This window comes from Pelodiscus sinensis, chromosome 9, assembly GCF_052426305.1.
Source record: "Pelodiscus sinensis isolate ZL-2025 chromosome 9, ASM5242630v1, whole genome shotgun sequence".
In the NCBI taxonomy this organism is placed as follows: domain Eukaryota; kingdom Metazoa; phylum Chordata; order Testudines; family Trionychidae; genus Pelodiscus; species Pelodiscus sinensis.
In genome coordinates, this window is record NC_143060.1 from 66,698,169 (window position 1) to 66,718,223 (window position 20,055).

General features: G+C 47.3%; 1 long non-coding RNA gene across 4 annotated transcripts in view; it reads left to right on the plus strand.

Moving 5' to 3' along the window:
- LOC112546759 (uncharacterized) overlaps positions 1 to 20,055 on the plus strand; it is a 196,249-nt gene that overhangs the window by 43,809 nt on the left and 132,385 nt on the right. For all 4 annotated transcript variants that reach the window (XR_012906069.2, XR_003090460.3, XR_012906070.2 and 1 more), the window contains exon 2: positions 13,556 to 13,613. This is a non-coding gene — a long non-coding RNA (uncharacterized LOC112546759). The remainder of the gene's footprint in view (positions 1 to 13,555; positions 13,614 to 20,055) is intronic.

Here is a 20,055-nt window from a genome sequence, read left to right on the forward strand (position 1 = left end):
GCTCCTTGGAGACAAACAAAACATGGTGATGGTATCATGAGCTTTAGTGGGCACAACTCCAGGTTATTTAAGGGGACAGCCCCATCATTTTGAAGCGGAGGGTTGCTTTGGCATGTGGTTGAACTGGTTTCTGAGTTTGAGAGGGACTCCTAACCTCCTCCCTGCATCCTTCCTTCTAGATACCCAAATGGAGCTTCAGAAAAGCAAACAAACAAGAAAAAACCCCTCAGCCTAGGAAATTCCCTTTGCTAACCCATCTCCCTCCCTCTCAGGACCTGTCCCGGTTCTACAAAACAACACAACTGGCCACTTGAGGGTAACACTTTCATTAGTCAAAACTGCCTGCATTTTTCAAAACGACATTTGATGAGCAAATCCTTTTTCTTGAAATTACTCCCAAAGCTGTGCGAGAAAATACCCGCTTGATATTGTTCTTGTGCCAGGAAACATACAGAAGAGAAGATCTCATTAATGCAAGCAATAAAATTATAGGGCAATAAATTCATAAAGCTATCAAATGCCCCCTTCAAACCTGACTTCTGTTGAGGTGCCTACAAGTCACTTCCGTCTGGCCTCAGAGGGGCACATGGTGGGCTGTGACGTGTGCCACAGGTTCTCCTGTCTCCTCCCTGCACTCAGCCTGCCTGTGGTTATGTCAGGAGGGGTCTGGGGAAGGGATGTGGGCGGGCTTCACAAAGGTATTTAGGGGGCTAGCGCTAGGAATGAGGTGCTAACACATCTCACCTGCATACCTTTGTGAATCCCAGTGGGCATGGATTCTTCCATGGGGATTTTAGGTGCTTCTTAATGGCAGTACAAAGTGGTCATGTGAGTATTTCCGTTTGAACAATCCCTAGCGTGGCGGCGTGGTCACGGCCATGTCGTGTACTGTCACGAAGAGTCTCCTAAGGGAAGCTGACCAAGCACCCTCCATGACGTGATCTGAAAGTCGAGCTGGAAAAAGCACTTGAAAACGTCTTCAAGGTAACATTCCTGCATGTGCAGGAAGAGGGGCTAGACTCCCATCTGGGCGTTCCCCACTGTAGGACTAGTGACGGAGGGCTGGATTTTCAGTGGACAGCTAGGAACCAACGTCAAGGCAAGTCAATTGGTGTCAGACACCGAATTCACATTTCTGTCCTTGGAAATCTGACCTTGGGCCCTTTAAAAAAACAAAACATCTCCGGAAGCAGAGAGTTCTTCGGACACTGGCGCTCTACTGCTCCCATCCCTGAGCGGTGTCTGGGCATCTCTTTGGGATATTGGTTGCTTTTGCTTTATGGCTGAAGAGAAGTCCAGGGGCCAGGAGGCGCAAACTTGCTTTGATAATGATTTTCATCACTAATTTCTAAGAACAGATGGTGAGGCAGCCAGACCAGCACTGCGGATGACAAAAGAGAACCTCTGTGTGTTAGTATTATTACTCAGCTTAGACTCGTAGGGAAGTACTGAAAGCCACATTCCTTGAGTTAGTTTAGTTACAAGTAGGTCAAGAAAATATGGATTCTACAACGGTAGCACCCGAGAGGAGCGAACAGGACAGACGAGGATTTTGTTATGTTTATCCCTTAGCCTGGTCCTGAGTCAGACGTTTTGGGTGGCTATACAGTTGCCCAGGGTGTACTGGCCAACTGGAAGTATCAGCATGATATTTATCATCTATTTATATTAGTGCAGTGCCTACAAATCCCAAACAAGGAGCTGGACTGGGCTTGCCACTGTAACAAATAAAAAAACAGGTGCTAGACCAGACAGGAGAGTCACAAAGGTCCCTCGGTGTGATGATGTGGCACGTAACTCCCAGAATTCGGTATGACTTTACAGACCCGGCCTCAGAGACCACGTTGGAGCAATTTCCCAAGGCTCATGGCCGATTCTCCATCACTGGACATTTTGAAATCAAGATGAGACTTTTTTTCTCTCCTAAAAGCTCTGCTCTAGGAATGATTGTGGGTCTGCATTACACACACGTCAGGCTACATGGTCGCAGTGGTCCCTCCTGGCCTCTGAGCCCATGGCCTTACAACCTGAAGGAGAAAGCGTCTGTCAGGCCACGCGGACAAACGGGGCAGGGTGAGTGCAAGGAGTCGGTAACAAATTGGAGGGTGGCAGTGAAGCAGAGGTCCCAGCTCACCAATGTGACTTGTCGGCGCCCCAGCAGAGGTAGGTTTTACAAACTTTGAGTCTTACACCAAAGGGCCAGGCCTGGTGCAGCTTACTATCTGGCTTTAATAAAGAGATTTCCTCTTCTGTGTTACCTGGTGCAGCAACAATATCAAGTGGGTATCTTTTCCTATCACTTTGAGGCTGATTTCGCGAATCCGCCTTAGCTCATCAAAAGCCGTTTTGAAAATCAGAGTGCTTTGAGTAACAAACGTGTTACCCTCGGGTGGCCAGTTCTGCTGTTTCGTGGAATTGGAGCAGGTCCTGAGAAGGAGAGGAGGAGGTTCTGCCAAGGGAATTTCCAAGGCTGAGTGGTTTCTTTTCTCTCCCCTGAGCATCCATCTGAGTATGAAGAGGATCTAATGATGTGGTTCAGAGGTTAGGACTCCCTCTCTTGCACTGAGAAACCACCTCAACCGTAGGCACTCAACACCTCCTCCTCAAAACGCTGGGGCTCTCCCATTGGGTAAACTTAAAGCCATTCTCCACTCCTAAGGAAGAAGTGAGGTGACCTCTTGGTGCTAGATTAGGGGAGAAAGGTTGAGGGGACGCATTCTCCCTCCTCTTCTGCTATAGTGCAGTAGCAAACAGCCTCCTCAGAGTGTAGCCGTGACCGCGTGTGCAGGGTTTGCTTCCCTGAGGACAAAGGCCTCCGTGTGTAACCAGGGCCGCCCTCCCGTCCCACTGCTTGTTCGGCCATGGCTCCATTTCTGTTGTTGACAGGCACAGGTCTGTGACCCCTAGAAGAAATGTACAGCTCCTGCACCAGCACGGCCATGCCTACGGTCTCCCAGATCTCCCTACAAGGAAGTAGCTATTTCCTTTTGCCCAGCGCCTGCCCGTTATTCCTCTCTGAGCACCACAGACAATTGCTCCCTAATTAATGCCAACCCCTGTTACATGCTGCGATTCTCACGAAAGGGCCTTGCGGGGCTGCTGGCTTCTGGAAAAGCACAAACTAGGGATCTCACAGCCATGTGATGGGAGCGGGAAAAGATTATACGGTGCCCTTGTTCTCTCTAATCTTTACCATCCTGGTGCAGAATAAATGGTTGTGCGGCGAGGCATATACACCACCCGCAGAACCCAGCAGCATTTGAGCCTCTCCTGAGTGGCTGGCCTCCCAAGCACTCAGCTTACAGGGGACACGGACTGTCTGAGTTGCGCTGAGGTAGGCCCGGCTACTCTGCGTGCCGTGAGGCGTTCCCATTGGGCTAGCCTCTCGTTGTTTTTGAGTGACTGACAGCTGCGCTGGCACCAGTCACAATTATGCAAGTGTTCTCAGTTTTTTCTGAACCCATTGCTCTTTCCTCCATTCAGGAGGCTTTCTGGTCTCCTGGGTTACGGCTAACCCTGCCCACGGTGATTTGGGAAACATACCTGCGCTTACTGGGTGGTCATGTGACTGAGCACCCATCTGAGGAGAGTTCCAGAGTTACCTCAAAGGCCTGGATGCATGGATGAGTCAGACCCAAGCTAACAGCGTTTGCACTCGCCATCAGATAATTACTACCTCAGCATTTCCTGCTCGTTACCAGGAATTATATCAGTTCTTTCTCTCTGTCTTGCCCCTGGGTTGTAACCACTTCACTGCTTGCTGCACATCTGTGCTTTCCTATGTCACCGAATGAGGCTCTCTGGGATGTTGGGCCGGGCCGGGTACATGAGGAGGCTTTGCCAGATGAGTTTCCTCTGAAATGCCAGCTTTTAAAGTGACCCCTCTGAGGAGTGACGGTCGAGGTATCTACAGAGGAGGTTTTGGAGCAAAATGACAAGTCCCCAGGCCTAGATGGGAGCTAACGATGCAACTGCAGAACAGCTCCTGGAGTGTCTCACCTCTCACTCAAATCCGTACCCGTGCTAGCTGCAAATGTGAGACTGCTCCGGAAACGATCCTGGAGCATCACTTCCGTACCAGACAAACGGGCTGAACCGGTGTTAAGGAACAAAACGACCAGACCTCTAGATAAGCAAGCTGTGCTGTGCTGAGATACAGCAGGGCCAGGGCGCAGAGGGAGGGTGCTAATGAGGAGCGCTGTAAGCCGTGGGCTAGTTAAGGTGTGGTTCCTTGTAGCCTAGGGAAGGCTACTGAAGGCAAACCAAAGCACCTGTAACATGTGAAGGCCTGTCAGGAGCCTGATGCAATACAGCAGGTTAATTCAGGCGTGATTCCCAGCAGGCCAGATGAAGCATGAGTAGCCGGTTACGGCTCTGTCAGGAGCCTAAGAAACCCGCCGTGCTTCAGGCAGATTGGGTGCAGGGGGGAAGGAGAGAGGGCTGGAATTCAGGGGTGGGCTGCTGAGATTTGACACATCTGAGAATTGGCATAAGGGAGACCCTGTTCCACAGAGCAGGGAGGCTCCTTCAGCATCCAGTGCCCTACCCAAGGGGGAAGAAGGCCAAAACCCTGCTGGCTGGGGCTTAGTCCCCTATCCTGCTTTTTGTCCTAGCACCTTCCTGGGCCACTGGTGGAGTCCTGGGGGCCACAAGACCATTGGCACGGGGTGATGTCCTGGCCCCTGCCACGGGAAGCGTGGGACCCACCATCCCAACAGTGACCTTCCTGCCACAGGAGAGGCACAGCTTTTGAAAAGGCAGTCCTTCCTCTGCCGATCGGAATTCTCCCCAGGGGTTGACCTGCGTGTGGACAAGGGAGATCCGCTCGGCATCGGGAACTCGGACTTCCAAAAAGCCTTGGAGAAGGTCTCACCAAAGGCTCTTAAGCAAAGTAAGCAGTTGTGCAAAATCATGATGAATTGACTTGTCAGCAAACAACCACTGCAGTTATTAAATGCGGAAGTGAAAGGAGATAGGATACTGGGTGCCATGGGCCATAATCTTGGGGTACTGTTGGAGAAGAAGTACCACAGATAGATGTGTGTATATCGAATCATAGTCATAGCACACTAGAACTGGAAGGGGCCTTGAGAGGTCATTCGTTTGCATCCCCTGCCCTCATGGCAGGACCAGATACTGTCTAGACCATCCCTGATAGACATTTCTCTAACCTGCTCTTCAATATCTCCAGAGATGGGGATTCCACAACCTCCCTGGGCAATTTATTCCAGTGTTTGACCACCCTGACAGTTAAGAACTTTTTCCTAATGTCCAACCTAAACCTCCCTTGCTGCAGTTTAAGCCCATTGCTTCTTGTTCTATCCTCAGAGGCCAAGATGAACAAGTTTTCTCCCTCATCCTCATGACACCCTTTTAGATACCTGGAAACTGCTATCATGTCCCCCTCAATCTTCTCTTTTCTAAACTAAACAAACCCAATTCTTTCAGCCTTCCCTCATAGCTCATGTTCTCTAGACCTTTAATCATTCTTGTTGCTCTTCTCTGGACCCTCTCCAATTTCTCCACATCTTTCTTGAAATACGGTGCCCAGATCAGCAGTTCTCAAACTTTTTGGGCTCCGGAGCCCTTTACACGAGTAAAAATTTATGCAGAGCCCCAGCGGTCCACTGATTGGATGTGTTGTACCTGTTGATGTTTCCAGTTTGTCTACCTTGCGGAGCCCCGTTTGAGACACACTATTCTAGATAATCCCTGATAGATGTTTATCTAACCTGCGCTTTAATATCTTCAGTGATGGGGATTCCACAACCTCTCTCGGTAACTTATTCCAGTGTTTCACCATCCTGACAAGTAGGAAGTTTTTCCTAATGTCCAACCTAAACCTCCCTTGCTACAATTTTAGCCCATTGCTGCTTGTCCTATCTCCTGAGGATAGGGCAAATAATTTTTCTCTCTCCTCCTTGTAACACCCTTTTAGATACTTGAAAGCTACTCTCATGCCCCCTCTCAGTCTTCTCTCTTCCAGACTAAACAAACCCATTTCTTTCAGCCTTCCTTCATAGCTCATGTTCTCTAGACCTTTTAATCATTCTTGTTGCTCTTCTCTGGACCCTCTCCAGTTTCTCCACATCTTTCCTGAAATGTGGTGCCCAGAACTGGACACGCACTAGAAATGAACCCCTTGTCGGTAGGAATTTTTCTCTGCTTCCTGGAAAATATCCGCCAACATAGCTCTGCAAGTGTCGTAATACCAGTCTTCAAATGGTAAACTGGGCATGTGACTGCTCCCCGTGCATTTCTGCCAGCCAGGACTGTCTGAGCTGCTCCGAGCATCTTCAGAGTCTTCAGAGATGGAATGAAATGCCTCCTAGTAAGGTAATTTGGTCTGGCCAGACAACCTTCTAGTAGCGTCGCATCCTGAAAGTCCAAGGACACTTGGCGTATGGTGGCTTTTAATGGTTGGAGTGATAGGAACACATCACCGCAGGATGTCCCTGACTCTCCTTCCCAGCAGAAGGCACAAAACCAGAATCTTGCAGAAGTCCTCTAGGGCATCTGTCTTGCGCGAACATCTGGAGTTGAGTAGTGCCGCTCTCTGTGGCATTGATGGAAAACTAGATAATTTCAGATAATGTGGTGATAGTGGAAACTATGAAAAAACTCTGAATACAGCAAGGCAGCGGCTTCATTACATCGTGCCATGATGAAATGCTTTGAGTAATTCTTTGCATGCTTGAACAGTTTTCCTGCAAGGCATGCAGTTCTCATCTTTCCTGCAAGCTTGAGACGGCAGCTTCCTCACCCGGACACTGGGAATGTTCACGGAGCCAGTGTTTTTGTATTGGACAGGTGCAATACTCGGGAGCCGCCTCTTTCTGGTAATATTTTAAATGGGAGCCTCTGCATACGTGTCCGATACAAGGTGGATTTTGTTGTATGTCCAGTGTTTTCTCCGTAGCCTCATCATGAAGCGTTCGGCCAAACCTCAGCAGGCATTAGCTGCTTCTGGTTTCTTGAGAGCGTTTTACCTCAGCCATACTATCTATGATCGCTGCACTGAGCAGTAGCTGCTGGCTTAGGAAGACGATGTGCTTTTTGCTTGTATTGTGCCATCCCATTCAAACATCAGTCATGGGATTACAGAGGATGCCTACTTTCCTCAAGCTGGACAAAGATCAACCACACCTGGAGATCTGGACACAGCCAGGCAGCGATAAGCAAATAACAGCCTCTCTGTGTCTAGCTCTGTACTGGTGTGACGTAGTGGGGGTACCTGGCTGGTTTCTATGCTGCTGGCTCTGGGGTAACCCCCACTGGCTGCCGTGGGTACCACGACCCAGCAAAACAGGATGAGTCACTATGCAAACCAGTGGCCAGACACCCCCCATGGAGAGGAACAAAGGAAGGTGGAATGCTGCCCTGGCTTGGGGGCAGGGCTGGAAGAGAGTGAGTTAGTTCCTGTCTGGAAAGCAGAGGAGAAGGAGCTGGGGAAGGGGCTGGGACTCCCCTATCTCAAGGGGAGCACTGAGGCCTCTTAGCCCCAGTTCCTGTAACCAGATTACATCTGTGCTATGCTTTATCCTGGAGGAGCAATAAACCACCCTCAATTCCACTGGCTGGTGGAGTCTGTTTGTGCCATTTCGGGGTGCAGGAGACGGGGAACCCCCAATGCGCCGTCACAACTGGTCCCTGCCATCTTCACTGTGACGTTTGTTGTTGAATTTAAGGACAGCTTTAGATTGTTCTTCTGATTGGAGCTCATAGACTGATGAACCCTTGTATGAAATCGTCAAAACCAGAATTATTCAAGCTGTGAATGGGTTACCAATGAAAGTAAGCTCACCCTATAGATTGGAATGGTCCCTTCTTGGCATTTAACATCACCGAATGAATCCATATGGTGCTTGGTTAAATCTAAGAAGTCATCCCAACCTTTCTTAATGTATATATTGCCCATAAAGCTGCCTTAACCAGCCTCCCCTGCAGCCCCTAGCGAATGGGGGCATGTTGAGGGCCTGATCAGAGAGGAGACATGGGCAGGGCACTTCTGGAGATCTGCCATCGTGAGACAACTCAACCAAGAACAACTCTGCGGCGCCTCTAAATTGTGCCACAGAGCAAACCAGCCATTAGCTGGCCCTAGCACAGAGCGGTGGCTGAATTATGGAAATCCGTCCTTCAGCTGTCCCCTCAGCCCAGTGGACTTCAACCAGAGGAGCTGCAATTCTCACGTTTCCACTAGAGGGCAATTTTATCCTGTGTTTTGTTTCAGGGAAAGGCAAATCGGACTCAATCATTAGCAGTGCAGTGGGTGAGGTCTGGACCAACTTCTGCTGGTGAAAGAGAACATAAGAACGGCCGTACTGGGTCAGACCAAAGGTCCATCTAGCCCAGTGTCCTGTCTGCCCACAGTAGCCAGCGCCAGGTGCCCCAGAGAGGGTGGACCGAAGACAATGATCAAGCGATTTGTCTCCTGCCATCCCTCTCCAGCCTCTGACAGACAGAGGCCAAGGACACCATTTCTATCCCCTGGCTAATAGCCTTTTATGGACCTAACCTCCATGAAATTATCTAGCTTCTCTTTAAACTCCGTTATAGTCCTAGCCTTCACAGCCTCCTCTGGCAAGGAGTTCCACAGGTTGACTACATGCTGTGTGAAGAAGAACTTTGTTTATTAGTTTAAAACCTGCTACCCATTAACTTCAGAAGTTACCGCAGAGCATTACTTAGACTACCAGCAAATCAGGCACAAGCCAAGAACATCCGTGTAATGGGAATTCTCTCATGCATGGGAAGGAAAGAGCCTGTTTTCTGGTCCATGACACCTCTTCCACAGCTCCTAAACATCAATGGGAAGGATGAACCATTTTAATTGAAAATGGACAGTCATGTGCCTACAAAATCTGGAGCTGGGAACAGTCAGAAATTGCTTTGAACTTGGTTGCCGTATAGACAGACGCACAGCAGAATCACACAGTGTGAAGTATTTCGCAAGGAAACTATTTTTCTTCTGCTTCCCGCTCTAAGCCCTATTCCACAGAGCACATACGAAGAATGTGTTGATGAGGCAAGCGTCTGCAGATCATAGAATCATAGAGCTGGAAGAGACCTCAGGAGGTCATCAAGTCCAGCCCTCTGCCCAAGACGGGACCGATCCCAATTAAATCAACCCAGCCAGGGCTTTGTGAAGCCGAGACTTGAAAATCTCTAGAGACAGGAATTCCACCACCTCCCTCGGTAACCCATTCCAGTGCCTCACCACTCTCCTAGGGAAATAGTTTTTCCAAAATCCAAGTTAGACCTCCCCCATTGTAACTTGCTCCTTGTTCTGCCATCCATCACTACTGAGAACAGCCTTTCTCCATCCTTTTTGGAACCTCCCTTCAGGAAGCTCTCAAATCCCCCCTCACTCTTCTCTTCTGCAGACTAAACAAACCCAAATCCCTCAGTCTCTCATAGGTCATATGCTCCAGCTCCCTCATCATTTTGGTTGCCCTCCGCTGGACCCTCTCCAATGCGTCCACATCCTTTCTATAGTGGGGGGCCCAGAATTGGACACACTACTCCAGATGTGGCCTCACCAGAGCCGAATAAAGGGGAATAATCACTTCTCTGGATCTGCTGGCAATGTTCCTCCTAATGCAACCTCATATGCCATTAGTCTTCTTGGCTACAAGGGCCCACTGTTGACTCATATCCGGCTTCTCATGCACTTCTCATTCCCAGGTCCTCCTCTGCAGAACTGCTACTTAGCCAGCTGGTGCCCAGCCTGTAACACTGCTTGGGATTCTTCCATCCCAAGGGCAGGACTCTGCACTTGTCCTTGTTGAACCTTCTCAGATTTCTTTTGGCCCAATCCTCTAATCTGTCCAGGTCACTCTGGACCCTGACCCTGCCCTCCAGCGTATCTACCTCTCCCTCTAGCTTGGTGTCATCCAGAAACTTGCTGAGGGTGCAATCCATCCCCTCATCCAGGTCATTCATAAAGATGTTGAACAAAACCAGTCCTAGAACAGATCCGTGGGGCACTCTGCTAGAAATAGACCGCCAACCTGACACCGAGCCATTGATCACTACCTGTTGAGCCCAACAGTCTAGCCAGCTTTCTATCCAACTTACAGTCCATTTCTCCAATCCATACTCCCTTAACTTGCTGGCAAGAAATTGTGGGAGACCGTATTAAAAGCTTTGTTAAAGTCAAGGTCTATCACATCCATCGACTTTCCCACGTCCACAGAGCCAGTTACCTCATCATAGAAGCTAATCAGATTGGTCAGGCAGGACTTGCCCTTGGTGAATCCATGCTGACTATTCCTGATCACTTTCCCTGCTTCCAAGTGCTTCAAAATGGATTCCTTTAGGATCCCCTCCATGATTTTTCTGGGGACTGAGGTGAGGCTGACTGGTCTGTAGTTCCCTGGGTTGTCCTTCTTCCTTGTTTTACAGATGGACCCTAATTTGCCTTTTTCCAGTCATCCGGGATCTCTCCCGATCTCCACAAGTTTTCAAAGATAATGGCCAAAGTCTCTGCAATGACATTTGCCAACTCCCTCCGAACCCTCGGATGCATTAAATCTGGGCCCAGGGATTTGTGTACGTTTAGCTTTTCTAAATAGTTCCTAACTTGTTCTTTCCCTGCCCACCTCCTTCCCTTACTGCGTTGCCTCGTGCATTTGTCTGGGAGCTGACCTTGTCCGTGAAGACAGAGGCAAAGAAAGCATTGAGTACTGCAGCTTTCCCCACATCATCTGTCACTGTTACCTCCCTCATCCAGTAAGGATGCCTCACCCCCTCTCTGATCACCCTCTTACTGCTAACATGCCTGAAGAAACCATTCTTGTTGCCCTTCGCATCCCTTGCCAGCTGCAACTCCACTTGCGCTTTGCCTTCCCGATAACTCCCCTACATTCCCGAGCAATATATTTATACTCCTCCCTAGTCACCTGTCCAAGTTTCCCCTTCTTGTCAGCTTCCTTTTTGTGTTTAAGCTCACCATGGATGTCCCCGGTAAGCCAATCTGATCGCCTAGCATATTTGCTTTTCTTGCTGCGCATCGGGATGGTTTCTTCCCATGCCTTTTTCCTGCGCATGTGTTGTATCCAGTAAGTCTGATTCTCAAGGTTGTAGATTCCACTCTCTCACTGCATTTACACGGATATAATTCTGTGGCCTGCACAGTAGTTCATCCAGTTTTGTATTAGTGTAAATTGAATTCAGAAGAGGGGTCAAAAGTCAAAGACTTCTTCTATGGGGAGGAAAAATCTCGCCAAAAAGCTCTGGGGCAAAATAAACATGAAGTCCATTACTTAGACTTAAGCAATAATGGATTAGAGTCGGCTTGCTTGCTGATTCATTGTGTTTGGCTAGAAAAGGATGGTGGAAGACTCCTCGGTTGTGTAGAAATTGCTGTTCTCTCTCTTTTCTTCTCCCTGACCTCTGATCTAGAGACTTGAGGGGTAGCCATGTTAGTCTGTTACCTAAAAAAAATGTAAAAAATAACAAATGGTTCTGAAGCACCCTAGAGACAAACCAAAAAGTATCATGAGCTTTCGTGGGCACCACCCACTTTTTCAGATGACAAACAAGAAGTGGGTTGTGCCAAGAAGGTTCGTGATACTGTCTATATTTTGTGGTTCATCTCTAAGGTGCCACAGGACCATTTGTTGTTTAAGTCTTTATCAGGATTAAGGGTAGTTCAAGCACAGAACTGTACTCCAATGTCCTCAACAGCCTGTCTAGTTCGGGGAACACTTGTATTCTGCCATCCCCATTGTTCGTACTGGGACAAAGTCAGGCCGGGTCGCTGGAAGGAAGCGAGGGAAGGCCGTATGTTAGCCTTAGAATGATAACGGCTTTTTGTATGTTAGCTGAGAAGGGGTTACCTCAGGCCAGACAGACACCGGAGTTCAATTAAAGGCTCCCTGCAGCTTTGAAATGTCCCCCAGCTGGTTAGAGAGGAGGAGGAGGAAAGGCAAGCTGCTGAAGGGCTGGTCGCATCAGAGACAGGCTTGCCTTCCTCCCTACAGGGGCTATGAAAATCTTTCAGAATCAGACGAGTTCATACACGAAACCTCAATTATAGAAGTTATCCCTTCCAGGGTTCTTTTGGGGATGTGGAGCAGTATGGGTTGCTTTTCCACCCCTCCTATACAGCCCCTAAAGGGGGCTCCACGTCACCCCTTTCCCTAACTGTGGGAGGGAATGTCTAGACTACATGGCTGTCGCCAGAGCCATGTAGATTAGTTTACTAGACATACCCAAATGAAGCGGCGATTTAAATAATCGCCGCTTCATTTAAATTAAAATGGCTGCCGCGCTGTGCCCATCAGCTGTTCGTCAGCTCAGTGCGCTAGTCTGGATGCTCCGCGGTCGACATCAAAGGCGTTTGTCGACATCCCCGTTATGCCTCGTGGGATGTGGTTTACCGGGGCGGTCGACAAACGCCTTTGATGTCGACCGTGGAGCGTCCAGACTAGCGCGCTGAGCCACAAACAGCTGATCAGCACAGCGCGGAAGCCATTTTAATTTAAATGAAGCTTCATTTGGATATGTCTAGTAAACTAATCTACACGGCTCTGGCGACAGCCATGTAGTCTAGACATTCCCTTAGAGAGGGACAGCTTCCCTATGGGCCTTCATCTCCCCTCCTCAAAGCCCTCCTTCAGTAGGATCTTCTGGATGCTACCCTACTGAAAACACTGCAGAATTGAAGTGAAGGGATGGCTTTGGGCTTGGGGACGAAGGTTCAAATCTGCTCTCTTCTTACTGGACCACTTTTGTGTCTCTCCAGCAAACACTGCCCGTTGTTCTGAACGGCAGGCACCTCCGTCCTGCAAAGCACTGAAGCGCATGGCCGGTCCCTTTAACCACTAGGTGAAGTGCTTTCCTGAATCAGGCTCAAGCCAGTTGTTTCCATGGACATGTTGATCCTGACCACTCTGACCCTGTTGGTCAACAGCTCTGAACTGCGTTGCTGCTTTCTGTTGTGGTGGTTGGAGGCAGAACACCAGGGTTTTCCCATGAAAAAGTCATGCCCCAAAGCTGGAGAAATGCCTTCTCTGCAAAATGTGGATTTGGGTTGAAGCCCTCTCCCCCAAAGTGCTGTGGTCAGGGGCTTGAATTCAGCTCGTGACAGCTGGTGGTCAGTCAGATGTGTAGAGCCCTGTAAATTTGTGGCTACCCGCTTTCTAGCCGCGTCCATGCCTTGTGTTTGCAGATGTGGATACAAGTTTTGTATCCGTGCTGGACTTCATAGATCCCTTGGAGAGACGAATATGAGCCCTAAATTCTGATCCCGGTTGAAGGCGCAGAGCAGTGTTCATGCCCATTTCTAATTCTAGACACAAGGACTAGCTGTAAATATCCGCTCTGCAGCAATGGCTCAGACGGGCAGCTCCCTGCCAGTGTCTGAAGGTGGAAAAATGCAGACCTCGCAGGTGTTTAATGGAGGCCTGTGTCAGCCAAATACTGAACAAGGTTTTGAAACCACCATTCCTGCCGCACTTCAAAATGGCCCTTGAACTCTCCCAGAATTTTTGAGGTCCAATCATCTGCTCACATTGTACCAACATTTTTTTTTCTCGCTCTCTTTCAGTTTCATACCAGCTGAGTTACAGACAACAGAGCTGAAATGTACTTCTCCATCCTTCCAGGTAAGAGGAAAACTCTTCTGTTTATATGTCAAGGAAAGCCTTTGGATTTCCCAAATGCATTATCTGATGAAAACATCTGCGATTCGGGAAAAGAACTAGACATTCTTCATGGAGGGGTGTCCCTGTAGGTGCTCCACTCTGGTCTTGGTGCGTCCCTGCACCGGCGATCGGAGAGTTTTGCAGAGCAGTGCCCCTTGCTCCGTGCCTGGGCATGCAGCTTCCCCCTCCACCGAGACCTGAGTTGAGCACCCACAGGGGTCACATCTCAAAGAACCACCCTTCCTGCACAGGGGAGTAACTTCTTCTTTGTGCAGCTTATGGGAACAGTCGCAGTTTCCTTATCTGGGAAAATGCAGGACAATGTAGCACTTTAAAGACTAACAAGATGGTTTATTAGGTGATGAGCTTTCGTGGGCCAGACCCACTTCCTCAGATCAAATAGTGGAAGAAAGTAGTCACAACCATATATACCAAAGGATACAATTAAAAAAAAGAACAAATATGAAAAGGACAAATCACATTGCAGAACAGGAGGGGGATGCGGGGGGGCGGGAGGTAAGTGTCTGTGAATTGATATTAGAGGTAGGGAGAGTGGGATGTTTGTGAGTTAATGGTATTAGAGGTGATAATTGGGGAAACTATCTTGGTAATGGGTGAGAGAGTTCAAGTGTTTGTTGAGTCCTTTTTGGAAAGTGTCGAATTTTAACATGAATGACAGTTCAGAGGATTCCCTTTCAAGTGCAGATGTAAAAGGTCTTTGTAGCAGAATGCAGGTGGTTAAGTCATTGAGAGAGTGTCCTTTCTGGTTAAAATGGCAAGAAACTGTTTTTTCTTTGTGATCTTGTCTGATATCTGTTTTGTGGGCATTAATCCTTTGGCGAAGTGACTGAGATGTTTGTCCAATGTACATAGCAGACGGACACTTTTGGCACATGATAGCATAGATTATATTTCTGGATGCGCAGGAATCTTATCTGGGAACTTACCATTAATCGTTGTCAAAGGTGCCATGGTCCTTTAGCAGACTGTTGTCTCTTCACCATTATCTCTCTCTCTCTCATAACTGTGGTTGGATCAAAAACATTGTTCAACAAGGGCAAAGAGTGAAAATAACTTCTAAATGCCTTCTGAAAAAAAAATCGTAAACATGCAAAATAGCATCGGAGAGCTTTCTATATTGTATGGTGTTAGAATTTGTATTGGAATCGCACATTTTGGAGATTAAAATGGATGCCTTTTGAGATTGGGTCCCTCGTATCTCACTTGGTTTCCAAACCTTTTGCAAACACTACGCATGGCAATTCTGTTCTGAACTTCCAATGTGGATTATCTATACTAGACATGCAATAAATACTAGGGCTGGGGGGCAGGCATAGAGTCCAGAGAGACTTAGATAAATTGGAGGATTGGGCCACAAGAAATCTGATGAGGTTCAACAAGGACAAGTGCAGAGTCCTGCCCTTGGGACGGACGAATCCCAAGCATTGTTACAGGCTGGGGGCCGACTGGCTAAGTAGCAGTTCTGCAGAAAAGGACCTGGGGGTTACAGTGGATGAGAAGCTGGAGATGAGTCAACAGTGTGCCCTTGTAGCCAAGAAGGTGAATAGAATACTAGGTTGCATTAAGAGGACTGTTGCCAGTCGATCCAGAGAAGTGATTATTCCTCTTTATTCGGCTCTGGTGAGGCCACATCTGGAGTATTGTGTCCAGTTCTGGACCCCCAATTACAGGAAGGATGTGGACGAATTGGAGAGGGTCCAGCGAAGGGCAACCAAATTGATTCGGGGGCTGGAGCACATGACCTATGAGGAGAGGCTGAGGGATTTGGGTTTGTTTAGTCTGCAGAAGAGCAGAGTGAGGGGGGATTTGAGAGCAGCCTGCAACTTCCTGAAGGGGGTTCCAAAGAGGATGGAGAGAGGCTGTTCTCAGTAGTGACAGATGGCAGAACAAGGAGCAACGGTCTTAAGTTGCGGTTGGAGGTGTTCAGGTTGGATATTAGGAAAAACGATTTCCCTAGGAGGGTGGTGAAGCACTGGAATGGGTTACCTAGGGAACTAGTGGAGTCTCCATCCCTAGAGGTGTTTAAGTCTCGGCTTGACAAAGCCCTGGCTGGGTTGATTTAATTGGGATTGGTCCTGCCTTGGGCAGGGGGCTGGACTTGATGGCCTTCTGAGGTCTCTTTCAGCTCTGATTCTATGATTAATCACAGTTAATTTCATACAATTAACTAAAAAAAATTAATCACCTTTTAAAAGATTGTGATTAGTCACAGTTTAATTGCACTCTTAAACCATAGAATACCGATGGAAATCTGCTATGTATTTTAGAGAGTTTGTTTGTTTGATCAAGCACTCCTCTTGAACCATAAGAGCTGGGACCACCAACTTGGTACTGAGCTTCCTCTTAAGATAATTTAAGGCAACATAAGGGTTTGATTGTGTCAGGAAAACGGGATGTGCCTGGAATAGGACCGCTTCCCATAAAAAAACAGAAAAGACAGACCATCACCAAATCAAGCTGTCCTCAAAACTGACATAACTGACCGAATATTGAAAGAGACTGAACCAAGATTAGCCAGAAAAATAGGATGAACCTGGAATAGGATTGCTTCTCAATAAACCTTACAGAAAAGAAATAAAATGGAGAAATGTGGAGCAGTGCTAAATCAATGCTTAATGTTGGAAAACTAGAATAAAATGTTACTGGAAACCAAATGGACAGTAGCTTTTTTTTTTTTTCCCCAAACATAGCGAATAACAGTTTATAGGGATGAAAGAAAAAATACTCTTGATTGAATTCCCATTTTAAAAATATTACTAAAAATTGAATGGAAAAAAATTATCAATCCCTTATTTAAGAAATACTAAATAAAAATTAACAATAAAAATAACACTATTTTTCAAAAGCGCACTCATTTAAATAAAGCATGTGTACATTTTCCTTTTATTTATTAAAAAAGCTGCTTAATCGAATTAAAGACCCGAGCAAAGCCAGGTAAATCCTCTAGTTTATTTAATGTTTGGATGGTTTTACTCCATTTTCAAATATATGGATTTCAATCACAATGAGGAATGCAGAGTGCACAGTGCTTATTTCTATTATTGCTGATTACAAATGTTTGCACTGTAAAAATGAAGAATTCGAAAATACTATTTTTGTTTGCACTGCAATATGTGTATGAGGTAATTTCTTTATCATTAAAGTGCAACTTAAAATGTAGGGTTTTTTTAAAAAAAAATACAAAACTGCACTCAAACTAAACAATATAAACCTTTGGAGCCTACAAATCCACCCAGTCCTACTTCTTGATCAGCCAATCACTCAAAGTAAATTATTTGAGAAGAAGAATTCACATAGCAAAAACTTGGTATAAAAATTATTTAAAATTAAAAATAAGCACAAATAGTTTTTCTTGGCACAAAAATTTAATAAAAATGTAATTTAACATAAGAAATAAGCAGAAACAAAATGATTTTAATGTGACGGATGCTGCTGCATTTTCTTCACGAGCTGGGAAATCCTAGGTTTGAAATGAGGGATTTGCATGTGGGAAGGGGTGAAAGGTGCTAACTCTGGGAGGGAATTTGGGGGCAGGAGGAGGTAGAGAAGGGGCGCAGAGGCAGGGTTCTGCATGGGGTCTGGCTGGGGGCAGGAGCAGGGTGCAAATGGGGCCCTAGGCAGGGGGCAGATTGTTGGTGGGTCCCTGGGCAGAGTACTCGTGGGGGTCTGGGCAGGGAGAGCAGAGGAGCAGGGTACTCGTGGGGGTCTGGGCAGGAGGGGTAGGGTACTCGTGGGGATCTGGGCAGGGGGAGAGGACAGGGACAACTCGGCTGGTACCTGGGAGTCCCACAGCTGTGCACCAGGTCCAGATCTCATGAAGCACGTGCACTGCTTCCCCGCCCCCAAACGGCCGGCACGTTTCCTGAAATGCCGGGGTCTGTCATGCTGCCAGGGACTTCCTTCCTTCCTTCCTTCCTTCCCTTGCCTGCGCAGGGGGAGGGGAGGAGTAGGAGTCCTGGAACCGTGCCAGCTCCAACTGCTCTGCTCAGTTACATGAGGTGAACTGAAAAACACTATTTATTTAGGTTTTTTTAGTGCACATCATATATACAGTAGCCCAATGCCTGAGACTCTGTAAAGCTGACATGCTGGCTGTTGCCTCTGGGCGGCGCTGTTGCCTGAGTCACGTCCTTCGCCTCCCACCGTGGTGCTTGGCTGACTTCTGCACCGCTCAGCTGGGCCGCTGTGGGGGAGCAAGCGACACAAGCAGCTGTTTGGGCTCCACGGTCCCCGAGTGAGAGGCAGGAGGGGGAGGAGAGCTGAGAGAGGGAGGGAGAGAGAGACCCTAAAATCCCATCTTATGATGGGCTATTGGCTAGTTTGTAATAAAAATCAATATAAAGAGAGCGCTGTAGACTGTCATCTGTGTTGTAATCAAAATTAATATATTTGAAAATGTAGGAAAACAGCCAAAACACACAAATAAATGGCTGCCAGTTGTTTTTATAGCACAATTAATCACACTTATTTTTAATGGCTTGAAACCTCTAATAAATACCATTTTTGTATTTTGCTGTTTGAAAGTTTGTATTGTCCTGAAGAAATGCAGGAAAAGAACCACATTTTAAAATAAGCAGCTGAGCTATTAACATGCTTCTCCTGGTGCAGATGGCGGTGCCAATTTTCTGAAGCCTCAAGTGTTAACAGCGTGTTTTGGAAGAAGGAGGAAAGGTTATATATGGAGATATTCCCATCTCATAGAGCCTTAAGAAGGGACTGCTAATGGGTCAGCAAGTCCAGCCCCCTGCCCAGACCAAGTACCATCCCTGACAGATTTGCCCCAGATCCCTAAATGTCCCTCTCAAGGACTGAACTCACAACCGTGGGTTTAGCAGGCCAATGCTCAAACTACTGAGCTATCCCTCCCCTGAGTCTACAGCAGCCTACATATAGAACCAAGTGGGCTTGTTGACCTTTAGTTTTTATTGACCATTATTTTATGACCTTTCAGCTTTGAAGGGAAATGTGGTTACGGAAGAGCAGAGGACCCTTTATTAAAATGAAAGGTTGTGTGTGAATGGTAGGTGTGAATTGCCCAACATTTTCCATTCAGACCCTACTTGCACTGTCCTAACTTGGTTGGATTGAAATCTCCTTTGCTGAGGGTTTGCGGATTATTCCTGTTACGGGTTGTTTAACCCCTTCAGCCAGAGAGGGGAGTTGATTTGTTCTTGTTTCAAACAAAATCTTTCAGCTGTTTGGTTGACAAGCTTGGTGGTGGTTTTGCCGCCGGCACTTGGCATGTGGCAGACGTTGCTCCGAGAGGTGTCTCTGGCCATCCCTGTGAAACTTGGCTTAAACTTGGCCAAGTTATAAGCCCTGGAAGCTCTTAGCTTGCACGTACTCATTAGACATTTGCTAGAGAGTGGCAGGCAGGGTCCCTTTTTATGAAGCGTGGGCCAGCCCTGGGTAGCAGGAGTGGAGCAAGTCTACCCTGGCCTTTGCTCCTGAGAGCTGTGTGTGGTACAAGCCAGGAGACTTTCCCTCTCCTGTGTTTCCAGTACTCCTGCCACCGGTGCTAGGCAGAATGCAGCCTCGTCCGAATCCAGCTATTACCTGTGGTTTGTAACCTATCCTTTAAATCGGCTTCCGTTCCTAATGACTGGAAGGTAGCCAATGTGACACCAATATTTAAAAAGGGCTCAAGAGGCGATCCTGGCAGTTACAGACCGGTAAGTCTAACTTCAGTACCGGGCAAATTAGTTGAAACAATAGTAAAGAATAAAATTGTGAGGCATGTAGAAGAACACAATTTGCTGGACAAAAGTCAACATGGTTTCTGTAAAGGGAAATCCTGTCTTACTAATCTATTAGAGTTCTTTGAAGGGGTTAACAAACATGCAGATAAGGGGGATCCAGTAGATATAGTATACTTGGATTTTCAGAAAGCCTTTGACAAGGTCCCTCACCAAAGGCTCTTGTGTAAATTACATGGCCGTGGGATAAGAGGGACGGTCCTTTCTTGGACTGAGAACTGGTTAAAAGACAGGAAACAAAGGGTAGGAATAAATGGTAAATTTTCAGATTGGAGGGGGTAACTAGTGGTGTACCCCAAGGGTCAGTCCTGGGACCAATCCTTTTCAACTTATTCATAAATGATCTGGAGAAAGGGGTAAGCAGTGAGGTAGTAAAGTTTGCAGATGATACCAAACTGTTTAGGATAGTCAAGACAGAAGCAGACTGTGAGGGACTCCAAGAAGATCTCACCAAACTGAGTGATTGGGCAACAAAATGGCAAATGAAATTTAATGGGGATAAGTGTAAAGTAATGCACGTCGGAAAAAAATAACCCCAACTATACGTACAGTATGATGGGGGCTAATTTGGCTATGACAAATCAGAAGAGAGATCTTGGAGTTATCATGGACAGCTCTCTGAAAAC